General features: G+C 36.6%; 1 pseudogene; it reads left to right on the plus strand.

Moving 5' to 3' along the window:
* The first annotated feature begins 12,441 nt into the window (after positions 1 to 12,441).
* On the plus strand, positions 12,442 to 15,092 carry LOC112648170 (coiled-coil domain-containing protein 167-like; annotated as a pseudogene).
* The last annotated feature ends 573 nt before the right edge of the window (positions 15,093 to 15,665 follow it).

A 15,665-nucleotide genomic window follows, 5' to 3' on the forward strand; every position in this document is an offset into this window, starting at 1 on the left:
AAGATTAGTAAATTGTATTATTCACCAGGCAAAACAATTAAAAATCTAACTATATAAATTCTTGGCAATGACCTGGAGTAAGGGAATGTTTATGTATTTCTTGTGGGAGTTTGAATAGGATCAATCTATTTGGAGATCTCTTTGGCAATATTCAATATTGATTCAGCAATCCCCTTTCATGTACAGAGTTATGACACAGTCTCATACATGAGGTACTTGCTTTTAATGATGATCTGAAAAGAGCTATCAAGAACTGTCTTAATGACTCCCAGGAAAGTGTCTACAAACTCAAATGAGAAAGATCAACTCTACATTAAGAATAGAAGAGAGCGGGATCCCTGGGTGGCGCAGCGGTTTAGCGCCTGCCTTTGACCCAGGGCGCGATCCTGGAGACCCGGGATCGAATCCCACGTCAGGCTCCCGGTGCATGGAGCCTGCTTCTCTCTCTGCCTGTGTCTCTGCCTCTCTCTCTCTGTGTCTATCATGAATAAATAAGTAAAATCTTTAAAAAAAAAAAAAAAAAAAGAATAGAAGAGAGCAACCAAATGACTTCCTATCAGTATATAAAGCCTTGTGGCCACTCTAGATATATGCAAAAATATCTCTATATATACACAAAGAAACAAGTACAAAATGTTTATCCCAGCAACGTTTGTAATAGCAAAATGGAACAAAAAGAATCTTTAATGTCCACTGATACAGGAATGGGTAGGTGTGATTGAATTCATATGTAGATTTAAAATTAATGATCCCTTTTATCATATCAACCTATACAAATTAGTAAATAGGTTTCACAAAAAAGCCATTTACAAAGTACTACGTACAGAACCTCTTTATAGAAATAATTAAACACAGACATCAATATTATGTATTTAAGGGTGTATATATACACGTAAATATATATGCACACACTCATATTATATTTATTAGACACATATAGACATACGTGTAGGCATTCAGAACATAGAACACATAGTCCATTACTTTTAAGTAGAATCATTTTAGGACAGTGGTTTTCTCTGGGAAAGCAGGAGGGTTTTGTCATATGTATATGTTTTTTCCTAAAAGATATATCTAAAACAAATATAAAAAATGTTAGTGTTTGTTGGAGCATAAGTGTTGTTATATATTTTTTCCTCTACTTTTGTAAAGTGTTATAATTTAAGAAACAACAACAGAAGTCAGAAGGTGAAAGATATTATTAAGTGCTATAAAAGTACAGAGGAAAGCACTAAATTTTGGTGAAGAGAAAACAGGGTGTTTACAGAGTGGATGAAACTCACTTTAGATCTTGAATGATGCAGAGAATTTCAGCAGATAGATAAGAGGACCGGCCATTCTAAGCTGAATCAATGTTTGATTTAGGGTAGAGAAAAATATTTACAATGATATTTAAAGAGTGATGAGTGATATTAGAAGCATATTCAGGAAAATACCGCTTGAGAGAAATTTTATGGATTTTAGGAATATGAAGGCAGTAGGAAGAAGGAATTGGGTCAAAGTCAAATGTTGATGAAGTGTAAAACAGAATGGAGGCTGAGAGTAAAACATTGAATTTGAACTGATAAGAAAAGAGTCTCGGTACAGTTTGATTTAAAAGTGCAATGGGTGGGGAAGTGGCAGCAGCCATCACAGGCCTTCTTTGAGTATGCTTATTAGAGAAGAAAGAAAAAGACTAAAGTAACACCTCAGCTGGCTAGATAAATTTTGTTGTTGCTGTCATATCTTTTGTTTTTAAGCATATGGGATACGGGTATATTTCTACTCTGAGGGGAAATAATCAGAAGAAATAATTATGAGGCCAAATCCTAGAGGACCTGGAGGAGATGGACAAGGTTATTATTATCCATAGTCCATAGCAAGGGTGGAAGAGTAAATGGGAAGTACAAATGGGAAATGACTGGGAGTGATAAAGTGATAGTCAGAGGGAAAGAAGAGGATTGAAATGCTTGTAGTAGAGGACGTAGAAGTTTGCAGTAAAGTGAGAAAATAAAAAGAGCAGAGTCAGGGTTGCCACCTTGGAGAATTAGAAGTAGTTTGGAAAGAATGCTAAAGGGAATGAAAGAGGACATTGAGTGCAGAGACACAGCCTCCTTGACACACCAGACCTCATTCCATCCTCTACTGAAGTTCCCCTCTGGTTTGTGGTGACCCAAGCTGCACTACATTGTGACAATTTGTATACCCACTTTCCTTTCAGAAATGCTCACCTACATGTGCCAGGAATATAGTATGTACTTAACAAACAATTCTCAAATGGATAAACAAAACATTGCTTTAGTTCATAAATTATATTCAAATTCTCTGTCTCTGATCCATTACTCGGGCATCAGGGACAAGCTCTCTGAATTCCCATAAAAATATTGGGGGAAAACTATTAGAAATAGGTAAGAACCTGAGCAGATGTACTGCTGGCATTCCCTATTCTAAGAGGGAGGCTTCAAAGGAAGGTATTTTAGAGTATAAAGCTGAAAGACTGTTACCTCCTAACAATATAGTGACATTGGTCAAGTTGACTTTCATCTTTGAAAGGAAAAGTAGGCTTGTCATGAGGACAGTAGTCTCTCATAGTCAGTGTTCATAAAATCTTAGCTGTTTTACTATTATTTGAAATAATTTTATTCCCTTAAGCTTTGTCCATCAGATGCAGTGTATAATCACTGAGCACTTCCTGTGTTCATAGTACAGCTTGAGGTATACCTCAAGGTTACAAGGTTAGGTGAAGGTAGTGAAGTGTTATGTTATATCACTAGGTTGCTACTTGGAAAGCTCTGTATATTTTGGAATTGAACTTATGTGTATATTCAGCTAGTGACATGAATTAGAACTAAATCCCCTTACCCTGTCAATAAGCTTTGTCATGCTGCCTTTTAAAGAGCTTATATGATGTACAGGATGCGATTTGCAAAAGTTTAAGTGAAAATTTAGGCAAAAGAGTTAGACATTAAAGGAGGAATACAGTGGCTAACTAAAAATACTCTCAAGAACTAAATTGAATATTTACTAGATGGATGTGCCAGGTTTAGCAAAATTAAATTTTAAAACCGTGCCTATAACAAATCTATGGTAGAGAACAGGAACCGGGCTCACACAAAAAATCAAAGGGTGGAGTGAAGGAGAAGCACACCAGAAGCACTCAGTTTATATTTCCAATTATGTATGTTCCATTCTAAGAGATCTAACAACTTCAATCCTCTGTGACTTTTGTCTATTCCTGAAGTAACAAGAGGCCACCGGTGTGGTTGGTAACTATTATATGATTTTCCTTGCAAAACTCTTACGAGTCTTAAAGGAGTTTGGTGCTCCTTTACTCAAGAGAATGAACTCCAAAACATAACCTTAAATTTTCTTTGTCCTCCATCCCCCAAGAAGGAATTCTCCCCTTAAGCAGAATAATAAACGTGGGTGTCGCTTCACTCAGATATCTAAGTCAAAAGGAACAATATTTTGTGATTCCATGACAAAATCAGAAGCAACTTAAAAAGAGATCAGAATATGAAATAAGAAAACAAGAAGTTCAAATGATTTATTTGCCTATAGGAGGTGTAGGTGAAAATATTCTCTCACACAAAGGGAAAAATCAGTTCTCAGAAAGGATGAGATGAAACTTTCACAGAGAGAAAAATCCTTGGAGCACAAGTGTGGAACAGGACCTGTCCTAAGATGACACTCCCTGGAAGACAGCCCCAGGGGAAGATGTAGAAATCAGATGTAGAAATCAATCCTCTCTCCCTCTTTCCTAACCTGCACAAGTGACCAGTCAGTGACATCAAAGCCCTGATCATGTCTCCTTTGGAAAGTGGGTCAAGTCACACTTGACACACCTACCTAATAAGGCTGTCCTAACACAGAAGATAAGGAATCCTTGGAAAAGTATAAAACATTAATGAATTGTGCGAGTGAGGATTGATTTACGTGGTCAGATCACAGGAGCGATGATAACAAAGCTAATGGCAGTGTTTACACAGCAGAAAACAGGTAGATGTAAAGTGAAACACTCACTGTTCAATCAACCTGATGAAGGAACTGCAGAGTGCCAAACAGCTGGGTATTTGGAAACATCTAGACGTTGATAGCACAGTTCCTCAATCTTTTTAAAAAATGAATTTTTCTTCAGAGCCAGAACATATTCCCTACAAGGAAAGCGGTTTCTATCAACACCTTTCCCTCTCCCTCACTTTTTTTTTTAATCATAGTGGGATTACTTTTCCTTTTATCTGAAATGTCTATATTGAAGGAACTATCTATTGTTTAAAAAAAAAAAGCAATGACATCTTCAAAGAGTCAAGATTTGTCTTTCTTCAGGATATTTAGTAACATCAGAAGTGACAGGTTCTGGGGAGCACAATTATTAAAGGTGTCCAATAATGGTCCAATGATGAAAGAGACATGCAGCTTCAAAGGGATGGTTAGGAGGACAAACTCATTTGGCTATGTAAGTTTGTTTCTAAAAAAACACATTACCTCTGAGTTTTGTCACTTCAACCGAAATATAAGATCTATATTTTCAGGAAGGGATAATCTTGATTATTATCATTGTACTCAACCCTCTGCCTCCTATATACACATAGAATTAACTTTATTGAGACATACTCCGTACTTGTCTATGGATTCAATGGTGACCTGAATCTCTTTCTAAAATGTATTAGAATAAAGCTTGCGCAGGAACATCTACCATCTGTAGGGGGGGAAAAAGAAACAACATTTTAATTCCAGAGCATGTGGCTACTGGAACTGAAGGTCCTTAATTGCGTCTTTAGAATAGGCAAGGGCATCTCTATTTATTAGGCATTTACATTCAATGCACTGCAATGTCTCTTCTCTTTGCACTTTCCTCAGTAATTGGGTGTTGACTCTGTGCCTTCAGGCTAATTCAATGCTTATGTTGTTAAGATATAGACTGGCTGCTCCCGTGTGAATACTCCCTGGCTTTAGTCCATTACCCATCCTTTTTCCAGATTTCAATAATAAATAGAGTCCTTCACTCACTGAAAGAATGTCCTTGGACTTGTTTATGCTCCATGATGCTCATACACTGCACTGTTTCCTTGGCCTTTGACTTTGCAGCCTGCAAAGTTGTCCAGCAACTGGTTTCCTTTACAGGCAGCCATGTGCTGTGGTTTTGTAGAGCAGCAATCCCTTCCTACCACAACCTAATTCTAGTTTCTACACACACCCTTGCAACTGCATATACTTATCTAAAACCATTGCTTTCACATGATACTTCCTGTTCAAAAAGCATCTGTGGGTCTTATTTTGATAGAGTATTGTAATATAAATCTTCTGCTTGGTTCTCAAGAATTTCTATAAACAAAATTTGGCATCCTGCACTTCTTTATGTCTGAAAGTACTGTCACAAGCTTCTGTCAAATATAGAACTTCTTCTTCACTTTCTTGGGAATATATCAGAAATCTGATATATATACACACACACACACATAGACATATACATACATATGTATATTCTGTTAATAAATGTTAACACTCATGAAAATATTTGTATCATTTTTCCATTAGTTTTTTTAAAAATGAGGTATAATTTGCAAAAGTGAGGTGCATTGATTTTAACTGTATAATTCAATGAATTTTGATAAATGCTTACAACTGTATAATTCACACTGCTATCATGATATGAAACATTTCTACCACCTTTGAAAGCTCCTTTATTCCCCTCCTAGTATGCTCACCAAAAACTGCTCAGCATTCTAACACTGCAAATTAGCTTTACCCGTTCTATACTTCATACACATGAGTTATTAGAGCATGTATCCTTCTGTGTCCAGCTTGCTTTCACTCAGCATATTTGTCAATGGTGTTTCATCAATCAATAGGCTCTTTTTATTGCTGAGTATTATTCCCCTGTATGAACATACTATAATTTGTTTATTCATTCCCCTATTGATGGACACTTGAGTTGTTTTAAGTTCTGGCCATTATAAATAAAGCTGCTATGAACAACCATCAGCAAATCTTTGTGCAAATATACATTTTCAATTCTGGCAGAAAAATACATGAGAATGGAATTACTGGATCACAGGATAGGTGTAACTTCTCAGGAAACCAACTAACTCTTTATTTACCAAAGTGGTTTTGCCACTGAGAGTCCCAACTCTACCACTAGTAGAGTCCCAATTCCTTCCTACCTTCATAATTTGGATTTGTGTTGCTTTATAGCTTTAGCAATTCTGGTGGATGTGTAATGCTACCTCGTTGATTTTATTTTATTTTTTAAAAGATTTATTTATTTTAGAGAGAGAATGAGGTAAAAGGGTAGGGAAGAGGGGAAGAGACAGAGTGAAAAAGAGAGAATCTCAAGTATATTCCCCACTGAGCACAGAGTCTGATGTGGGGCTCGATCTCATGACCCTCAGATCATGATCTAAGCTGAAATCAAGAGTTGTATGCTTGAATTAAGCAAAGTGGCAGGATATAAAATCAATGTACAGAAGTCAGCTGCATTTCTATACACTAACAATGAAACAGAAGGAGAAATTAAGGAGTTGGTCACATTTATAATTGCACCAAACACCATAAGATACCTAGGAATAAATCTAACTAAAAAGGCAAAGGATCTGTACTCAGAAAACTATAAAACACTCATGAAAGAAATTGAGGAAGACAAAGAAATGGAAAATCATTCCATGCTCATGAATTGGAAGAATAAATATTGTGAAAATGTACTGTGCTGCCATTGCATACATTCAATGCAATTCTTATCAAAATATCATCTACTTTTTTCACAAAGCTGGAACAAATAATCCTAAAATTTGTATGAAATAGGAAAAGACCCCATATACCAAAGGAAAGTTGGAAAAGAAAACCAAAGCCAGTGGCATCACAACCCCAGACTTAAAGCTCTATTACAAAGCTGTAATCATCAAGACAGTATGGTACTGGTACAGAAGCAGATGCAGAGACCAATGAAACAGAACAGAAAACCCAGAAATGGACCCCCAACTCTATAGTCAATCTTTGACAAAGCAGGAAAGAATATTCAATGGAAAAAAGATAGTCTCTTCAACAAATGGTGCTGGGAAAATTGGACAGCTACGTGTAGAAGACTGAAACTAGACCATTTCCTTCCTTACACCATACACAAAAATAGATTCCAAATGGATGAAAGACCTAAATATGAGACAGGAATACATCAAAATCCTAGAGGAGAACATAGGGAGCAACCTCTGTGACCTCAGCAACAGCAACTTCTTGCTAAACACATTTCCAAAGGCAAGGGCAACCACAGCAAAAATGAACTACTGGGACTTCATCAGGATAAAAACTTTTGCACAGCAAAGGAAACAGTCAACAAAACCAAAGACAACCAACAGAATGGGAGAAGATATTAGCAAATGTCTTATCAGATAAAAGGCTAGTATTGATAATCTATAACGAATTTATCAAACCCAATGCCCAAAGAACAAATAATCCAATCAAGAAATGGGCAGAAGACATGAACAGAAATTTCTCCAAAGAAGACATAAAAAGGGCCAAAAGAGGGATCCCTGGGTGGCGCAGCGGTTTGGCGCCTGCCTTTGGCCCAGGGCGTGATCCTGGAGACCCGGGATCGAATCCCACGTCGGGCTCCCTGCATGGAGCCTGCTTCTCCCTCTGCCTGTGTCTCTGCCTCTCTCTCTCTTTGTGTGACTATCATGAATAAATAAATCTTTAAAAAAAAAAAAAGGGCCAAAAGATACATGAAAAATGCTCAAAATCACTTGGCATCAGGGAGACACAAGTCAAAATCACAATGAGATACCATGTCGCACCAGTCATAATGGCAAAAATTAACAAGTCAGGAAACAACAGATGTTGGTGAGGATGTGGAGAAGGGGAATCCTCTTATATGGTTGGTGGGAATGAAAGCTGGTACAGCCACTCTGGAAAACAGTATGGGGGTTTCTCAAAAAGTTGAAAACAGAGCTACCTATGACCAGCAATTGCACTACTGGTATTTACCCCAAAGATACCAATGGAGTGGGGGGTACCTGAACCCCAATGTTTATACGGTAAGGTCCACAATAGCCAAACTATGGAAAGAGCTGAAACATCTATCCATAGATGAACAGTTAAAGAAAATATGGTATATATACATGGGATACTACTCAACCATTTAAAAAAATGAAATCTTGCCATTTGCAATGATATGAATGAAACTAGAGGGTATTATGCTGAGCAAAATAAGTCAATCAAAGAAAGACAATTATGATATGATCTCACTCATATGTGGAATTTAAGAAACAAAACAGGATAATAGAGGAAGAGAGGAAAAAATAAAACAGTATGAAATCAGAGAGGGAGACAAACCTTAAGAGACTCTTAATCATAGGGAACAAACTAAGGGTCACTGGAGGGGAGGATGGAGTAATTGGGTGATGGACATTAAAGGGCATGTGATGTAATGAGCACTGGGTATTATATAAGACTGGTGAATCACTACCCTCTACCCTTGAAATTAGTAATACATTATATGTTTAATGTAAATTTAATCGAACTTAAATTTAAAAAAAACAAGGAAAAGAAGAAAGAGTTGGATGCTTAACTGACTGAGCCACCTAGATTCCCCATTCTCATTGTGATTTTAATTTACATTTCCCAGATAACTAATAGTATTGAACACATTCATATATGCTTAATGACCATTCATATTGCATTCCTTCTTCCCTTTCATATGGATAAAGTGTTCTGTTTTTCATTCCCTAGAATGTTATAGGCTAAAGGAGTTTTAGATGACCTTTATCAGATTGAGATATTTTCTTGGCTTCTTGAGGATTTTCATCACAAGTGTGTGTTGAATCTTGTCAACTGCTTTTTCTGGATCTGTTGAGAAACTAATATAAGTTTTCCTTTTTTATATTAATGCAGTAAATTACATTAATTGATTTTTCAAAGATTGATTAATCTTGCATTTCTGGGGTATACAACACTGATCAGGAAGTATTTTTTTATATGTTGCTGGATTTAATTTGCTAGTAAAGTTTTGAGGATTATTGTGTCAATGTTCATGACATATATTAGTTTGTGATATTCTTTTGTTGTAGTGTCTTGTCAGGTTTTGGTATCAGGGTTATAATTATCTCATAAAATGAGTTGAGAAGGGTTCCCTCCTCCTGTATTTTCTCAAAGAGTTTGTTAAAAAACTTTTACTACTTCTTTCATAAATGTTTGATAGAATTTGCTGCTCTTTTGTCTGGCACCTGATATTTTTCCTGGCTTTATACCAGTCTATCTTTACTTTGTAACTACCACCATTTCACCTCTTCTGGTTGTCCTACAGTTTCCATTCATCACAAAAGTGTTTTTGTCGATCAAACTTTCCTTAATGCTGTGAGCTGAGAATAATAGTTCATATCCAAACTTTCATAGCCCTTTATCCCATTGATTTGGTGCTTATTCTTTTTGACCTTTGCATTTCAATGATTAATCTTCGTGTTTTATATTCCTTACAAGAGAGTAAGCTTCTTGAATGTACCTTTTTTTCTTGAACATATCTTAAAATTGTTTTGAATCAGCAGTACACAATACAAAATTTTGCATTGAGTTAGTAATTAATTTTTTATTTAGTTAAAACTAATGGAAACTACTTCTAACCAATTTAAAGTACTAGGGATAGTGTTTACCTTATGACCTGAAAAAAACTGTACTTCCCCATCCTAATGGCAAAATATATGAAATAATAACTTTTAAGACACTGCAGATCAGCATTGAAGGTGCAGGGATCCTCATGAAATGGAAAAGAAAATGAATGTCCCAGCTGACTGCCCTGGATACTTTCTAATTCACAGCACTGAAAAGGTGGAACCGATGCCGAGTCCAGTGAATTCCCTGAGTTGAGACAGATCCGAGAGGTCCAGGGAGGCCGCAGTGGCTGAAGTTCACAGCAAGAGAAAAAAGAACTTCAGAGGGAGAGAACTTTGGAGGTCTGCAGAGGACTCCCCTCATGTATTCAGTGGAGAGTTGCTCAGTGAATCTGTGTGAGGAAACTATCCAACATCAGGAAGGTAAGAGTGACTGGTGCTGACACAGGTAGAAGAATCACACTTGTTCCTCTAAGTCATCCTGGAAATCTTCATTCTTCAACAGGGCATTGGGTAAAAAAACCCAGAAGGGTCTTGCTTCAATAATGAGAAATAATTAGCCCAAGTCTAAATGCTGCTCTGGTTTTTAGGTTGGTTTACCTAACAAATTACTGTTCAATTATACTACAGTAAAGCTGTTCAAAAAAATTAAGGCAGTTGAAATCATTCAGTTGAAAATACTTTGGAAAAATTCCTCTGTAATGTAATCTTTGACCTAGTGGATATTTGGGAGTGTTTCGGGTTTTGGGTTTTTTCCCCAAATGTTTGTGCTTTGCTCTTTTTTCATGTATTCTTTTCTTGCTAATTTAACATTTAATTCTGCTTTGTCAAGAGAACTATTCTGTACATATTAATTCTTTGGATTTCATTAAAATGATACTATTATCTTAACTGAGGGATAATTTGCTGTCATTGTTTCTCATTTCAGGATTCTAAACTTTATACTAGCTCCTTCTGTTTTCAGCACTCACCAGAAAGTGACCCTACCCAGAATCTGCTTTCATTCCTCGCTTAATTCTGATGTCAATGTTCAAATTAGGTTATTCTTTCCCTTTAGCTATGCCCAGCTAAGTTTGTAACAACACCAGTACTCTTCATGTCTCATATGTCACTCCACAGAGCAATTAACAATAGAGACATTGAAATAGAACATTTGGGGGTTTACTTAGCTTAGGTGTGATTGACATTGCATAGGATGTCCAAATTGCATTCAAGCCCATGTATTCAAATCCATCAAAGAAGGTAAACTCCTTTTGGGGAAACTTCAGCCATTAGAGCAAAATCATGTTACTTGTAGATTTCTCTTCTTCCTTTCCTTACCCACCATAGATTTTTGTGATGTCTTTTATTATGCACATTTTTATGTTCTAGGCCATAGAATAGAACCATATTTAGCAAATTCTTTGTTAAGATGAGTAAAAAATACAGGCCATTAATAATCACTATCTTTGTTTTAATTAAGTTCTGCTAAGTTCATTTAGTTTATAAGTAACTGTAAGAGACAAAAAGACCATATGTTTCTCTTTCCACATATACATATCTCTACATATTTAAGAACTTCCCCACACTTCTTCCCATACTTAATTTTTCAATAATTAACAATAGCAGCAAGAACCTACTTCCTGACAGAATGCAAATCTTCAAATAAATGAAAATTCATTTACCTTCTCCTACAAATGGATGGCCCAAGCTCCATCTATATTATTCCTTCCAGGAACTGGAATTAACTTCCATCCTGTCTTTATAACCAGTAAAGTTTGCATTAAGTTATAGTTAGTCACAATCACCCTGCTATATGAAAATGGTAAGAAAAAATAAATTATACACACATACATATACACACATATATATTAGATAATTTATTATCTAAATCTATTTGCATATTAAGATCTATATATAATTAAGATATTATAGATAATATGTACATATATATATGTCACACTATTCTTATATATAGAGAGATATAGGTCTATAGATACACATCTAGATGGATAACTGGATAGAGAGAAGGAGAAAGAATAAAAAAGATAACAGGTATGTCCTAGAATTCTCATTTCTGCAGCTGGCCACATAGCTGGGTTGATATATTTAACTTATTTTCTTCACTGTTCATTCAACATTCCACTTGTTCTCAACCAATATCCAGTTCATCAGGAGTCCTTTACTAGTAGGACAATCTGTATCACAAATCCTGAAGAATCTGAGTCTCTGATGGTTCACAATGTGATTAAGATCACTATACTTATACTTAACCTGAGAAACTTTTGAGTATGAGAGCTCTATTAATAATTATGCTAGTAATGGGGTACCTGGATGGCTCAGTCAGTTAAATATCTGACTTGATTTTGGCTGAGGTCATGATCTCAAGGTCATGAGATTGAGCCCTGAGGCAGCAGGCTCTGCATTCAGTGGGGAGCCTGCTTGAGAGTCTCTCTCTCTGCCCCTCCCCCTGTTCATGCTCCGTCTCTAAAATAAACAAACAAACAAATAAATAAAAAAATTAAGTACCCTAACTGACATAGGGGCATGGAAGAGTTGCCCCTTCTATGTCTGATGGCTCAATGTCATGAGAAGCCAAAAATAGCTATGTGGCAATTCAAATATCCAATTAAAATTAAGTATTGTATTCTAAAGAAAGGTTCCTTCTTGGGTATGAAGATTGCTAAACCTGAAATTTCTGAATTCAAATTATTAGTATGTAGTACAGAGAAGTGCGTATCACACTTCCATCCTATGTTTCTCCATCACTGTACTTCGATTATAGGAAAGAAACATCATATATTGGAAAGTATCTCTTAATTGGCTTGTAACTAATTTCTCACAAAAGTAGATCACTGTTTTTCAGTTCAACTTTTTCTTAGTGACGATGAAGACAGTGAATTGCATCTGCGTAAGCTCATTACTGGACATTTTTGCTGCAAAGTAAGTGCCTTGATCAGAAGCTATGTAGTCTGGGATGTTATGGTGGTGAATAAGACACTCTTGAAGAATGTCAGTATTGTTGGCAGATGTGTGTTAGGAAGTCAATGCAAATACATATCTAATATAAGTGCAGTTCAAATGAGGATGAATCATTGGCCAGTCCATAGTGAGTGGTCTCTAATATAACTGTCCTGGCAGCAGATAATTAGCTAGTCTCCCTGGATATACTGATAGATTGGGTACTCAGTAGTGGTAACCAGACCGGCTTTGTTGGGATCACCCATGTTTTTGAACCTATAAATAATTTGTCTCCTCTTCATTTTGGTCTCTTTTTTTAGGATTCAAATGAACCAGCACAGAGGTGGCTGAGTGCTAACTAATAAGATAGAAAGATAGATCCCCACTTCCTGAAACAAGGCTCCTAAATCACTTGTAAATAAGGATGTTAGGAAAACCTCTTGTTCTAACATTTAGTTTTCTACCAGTTCCCGTCATAGAGCTCCTAAAACTCTTTATTATTTCCTAAGTGATAAAGGCACTACGAGCATCTTTTGTCCTAATATTTTGTCTTTGACCTTGGTTCCTGATGCAGAGCTCCTAAATCCCTTGGAATTTGCTAGGTACCTTTTGTTCTGAGACTACTGAAGAGTTTCTGGATGGTTTCTGGATGGAGGCTGGTCACCAGCAAGATCAATCCATGATTAAACTTGGAATTTTAAGCCCTTTCCTCCATTTTCCAGAGAGGAGAGAGGGGTTGGAAATGGAATTAATAATCAATCATGCCTACTGAGAAAGCTTTCATAAAAATCCCAATAGTATGGGGTTGGGGGAGCTTCCAGGCTTTTCATATGGATATGAAAGCATCCATATACTGGGAGAGTGACATATCCTAACTCTACAGGGTAAGAAGTTCTTGTACTTCCAGATCTTGTCTCACAATTAATGTTATCATATCCTTTGTTATATAATAAACTGGCAAATATACGTGTTTTTCTGAGTTCTGTGAGCTGTTTTAGGAAATAATTGAGTACAAATGAGAGGTCACGGGAACCTCCAATTTGTAGCTAAGTCAGGCAGTTGTCAGTAAACTGGGGACCTATTACTTGCAACTGGCTTCTGGAATGAGGAGGGCAGTTTTATGGAACTAATCCCTTAATCTGTGGGGCTTGCACTAACTACTGTTATGTCAGAATTAATGTGAATTGTAGGGCACCCAGTTGATGTCACAGAGAATTTTTTGATGTGGGGCAAGAAACACTCCACACATCTGATGTCAGAAGTGTGGTATGTGTGGTAGCAATGTGAGAGAAGAAACACAGGAAAAAGACTTTGTTGTTGCTATATACTGAGAAGAAAGTCTCAAAGAGTTATCTTGTCTACCAGATTATTGAGAAACCAGTGAACATGTCATGCAAAAATGCATCATTTATGTTGTCATATATTGGGATTATTATCGCTACTTTCAATAAATTATTTAATAAATATTTTAACTTTTCTCAATTTTGGTTTCTAATGTAGCAAGTATCAAAATATACAACTCATAGACACATAGATCAATGGAACAGAACAGAAAACCCAGAAATGGACTCACAACATATTATATGGAAAATATCCATATAATATTGGAAATAATATCCAATGGGAAAAAAGGTAGTCAAGATAACAAACAAATGATGTTGGGAAAACTGGATACCAACATGCAAAAGAATGAAATCAGACTGCTTTCTTACACCAAACAAAAATAAATTCAAAATGGATTAAAGACCTAATGTGAGATTTGAAACCAGAAAAATCCTAGAGGAGAACCCAGGCAGTAACTTTTTTAACATCAGCCGTATCAACTTTCCAGATAGTCTCCTGCCACAAGGGAAACAAAAGCAAAAAGAAAAAACAACAAAAAACTATTGGAACTACATCAAAATAAAAAGCTTTTGCATAGTGAAGGAAACAAGCAACCTATAAGTATCTAATAATGATTGGGGAGTCCCAGCAAGCAACAGGACCAAAAAGAAGCAGGAGAATCTGGACATTGCTCTAGAGATAGATGGGCTAGAGAAGAAGATGTTGCAGTGTCAGAGAGACCCGGAGGGTATAAACTCCAGGCTCTACAGGGCAAAGCTAAGTTCAAGAGGCCAGGAAGTCTCTGGAGAAGGAGAAAAGCAACCCGATGTACAAAGCCTCCAACTATGAGAAGGAGCTAAAGTTGCTTTGGCAGGAGAACCAAAGGAAAAGAACATGCTGCTCTCTGTGGCTATCTTCATCCTCCTGACCCTCATCTGTACCTACTGGACCATGTGAGCCTGAGACTTCACAGTCAGCACAGGGTTCCTCTTGGTTCCCTGGTCACAACCAAACAGGCTCTTTAAGCTTCAAGACTACAAAGGTGCAGGCGCATTTCTCTCCAACCCAGACACTGGAGCATGGCTTCCTGACAGCCTAGCCCCTCTTGCCTCCTGGTACAGTTGTGGGGCCTGGGTCTCCAGAAAGACTTTGTGCTGGCTCCTCCCTCAGCCTAAGGGAAAGACAACAAAGAACAACAAGGCTTCTCCTGTCTGGAAAATTTTTTAAAAATTTAAAAATTAAAGGAAACCAATGGAATGGGAGAAGATATTTGCAAATGATATATCTTTTATATCATTATAACCCTTTTATTATAACCCATCTTATAACCCTTTGGATAAAGGGTTAGTATCCAAAATATATAAAGGACTTATAAAACTCAACACCCAAAATACAAATAATCCAATTAAAAGTGGGCAGAAGATATGAATAGACCTTTTTCCAAAGAAGACATCCAGATGGCCAACAGACACATGAAAAGATGCTCAACAGCACTGATTATCAGGGAAATGCAAATCACAACTACTAGGAGATATCACTTCATACCTGTCAGAATAACTAAAATCAACAACACAAGAAACAACAGGTATTGTTGAGTTTGTGGAGAAATGGGAATCCTCTCACATTGTTGGTAGGAATGCAAACTGGTGCAGCCACTTTGGAAAACAGTATGGAGGTTCCTCAAAAAGTTAAAAATACAACCACTCTATGATCTAGCAATTGCTCTACCAGATATTCACCTAAAAAATACAAAGACACTAATTCAAAGGGATATATGCACCTTGATGTCCATAGCAGCATTATCTATAATAGTCAAATTATGGAAGT

The sequence above is a fragment of the Canis lupus genome, chromosome 7 (assembly GCF_003254725.2).
Source record: "Canis lupus dingo isolate Sandy chromosome 7, ASM325472v2, whole genome shotgun sequence".
Classification (NCBI taxonomy): Eukaryota; Metazoa; Chordata; class Mammalia; order Carnivora; family Canidae; genus Canis; species Canis lupus.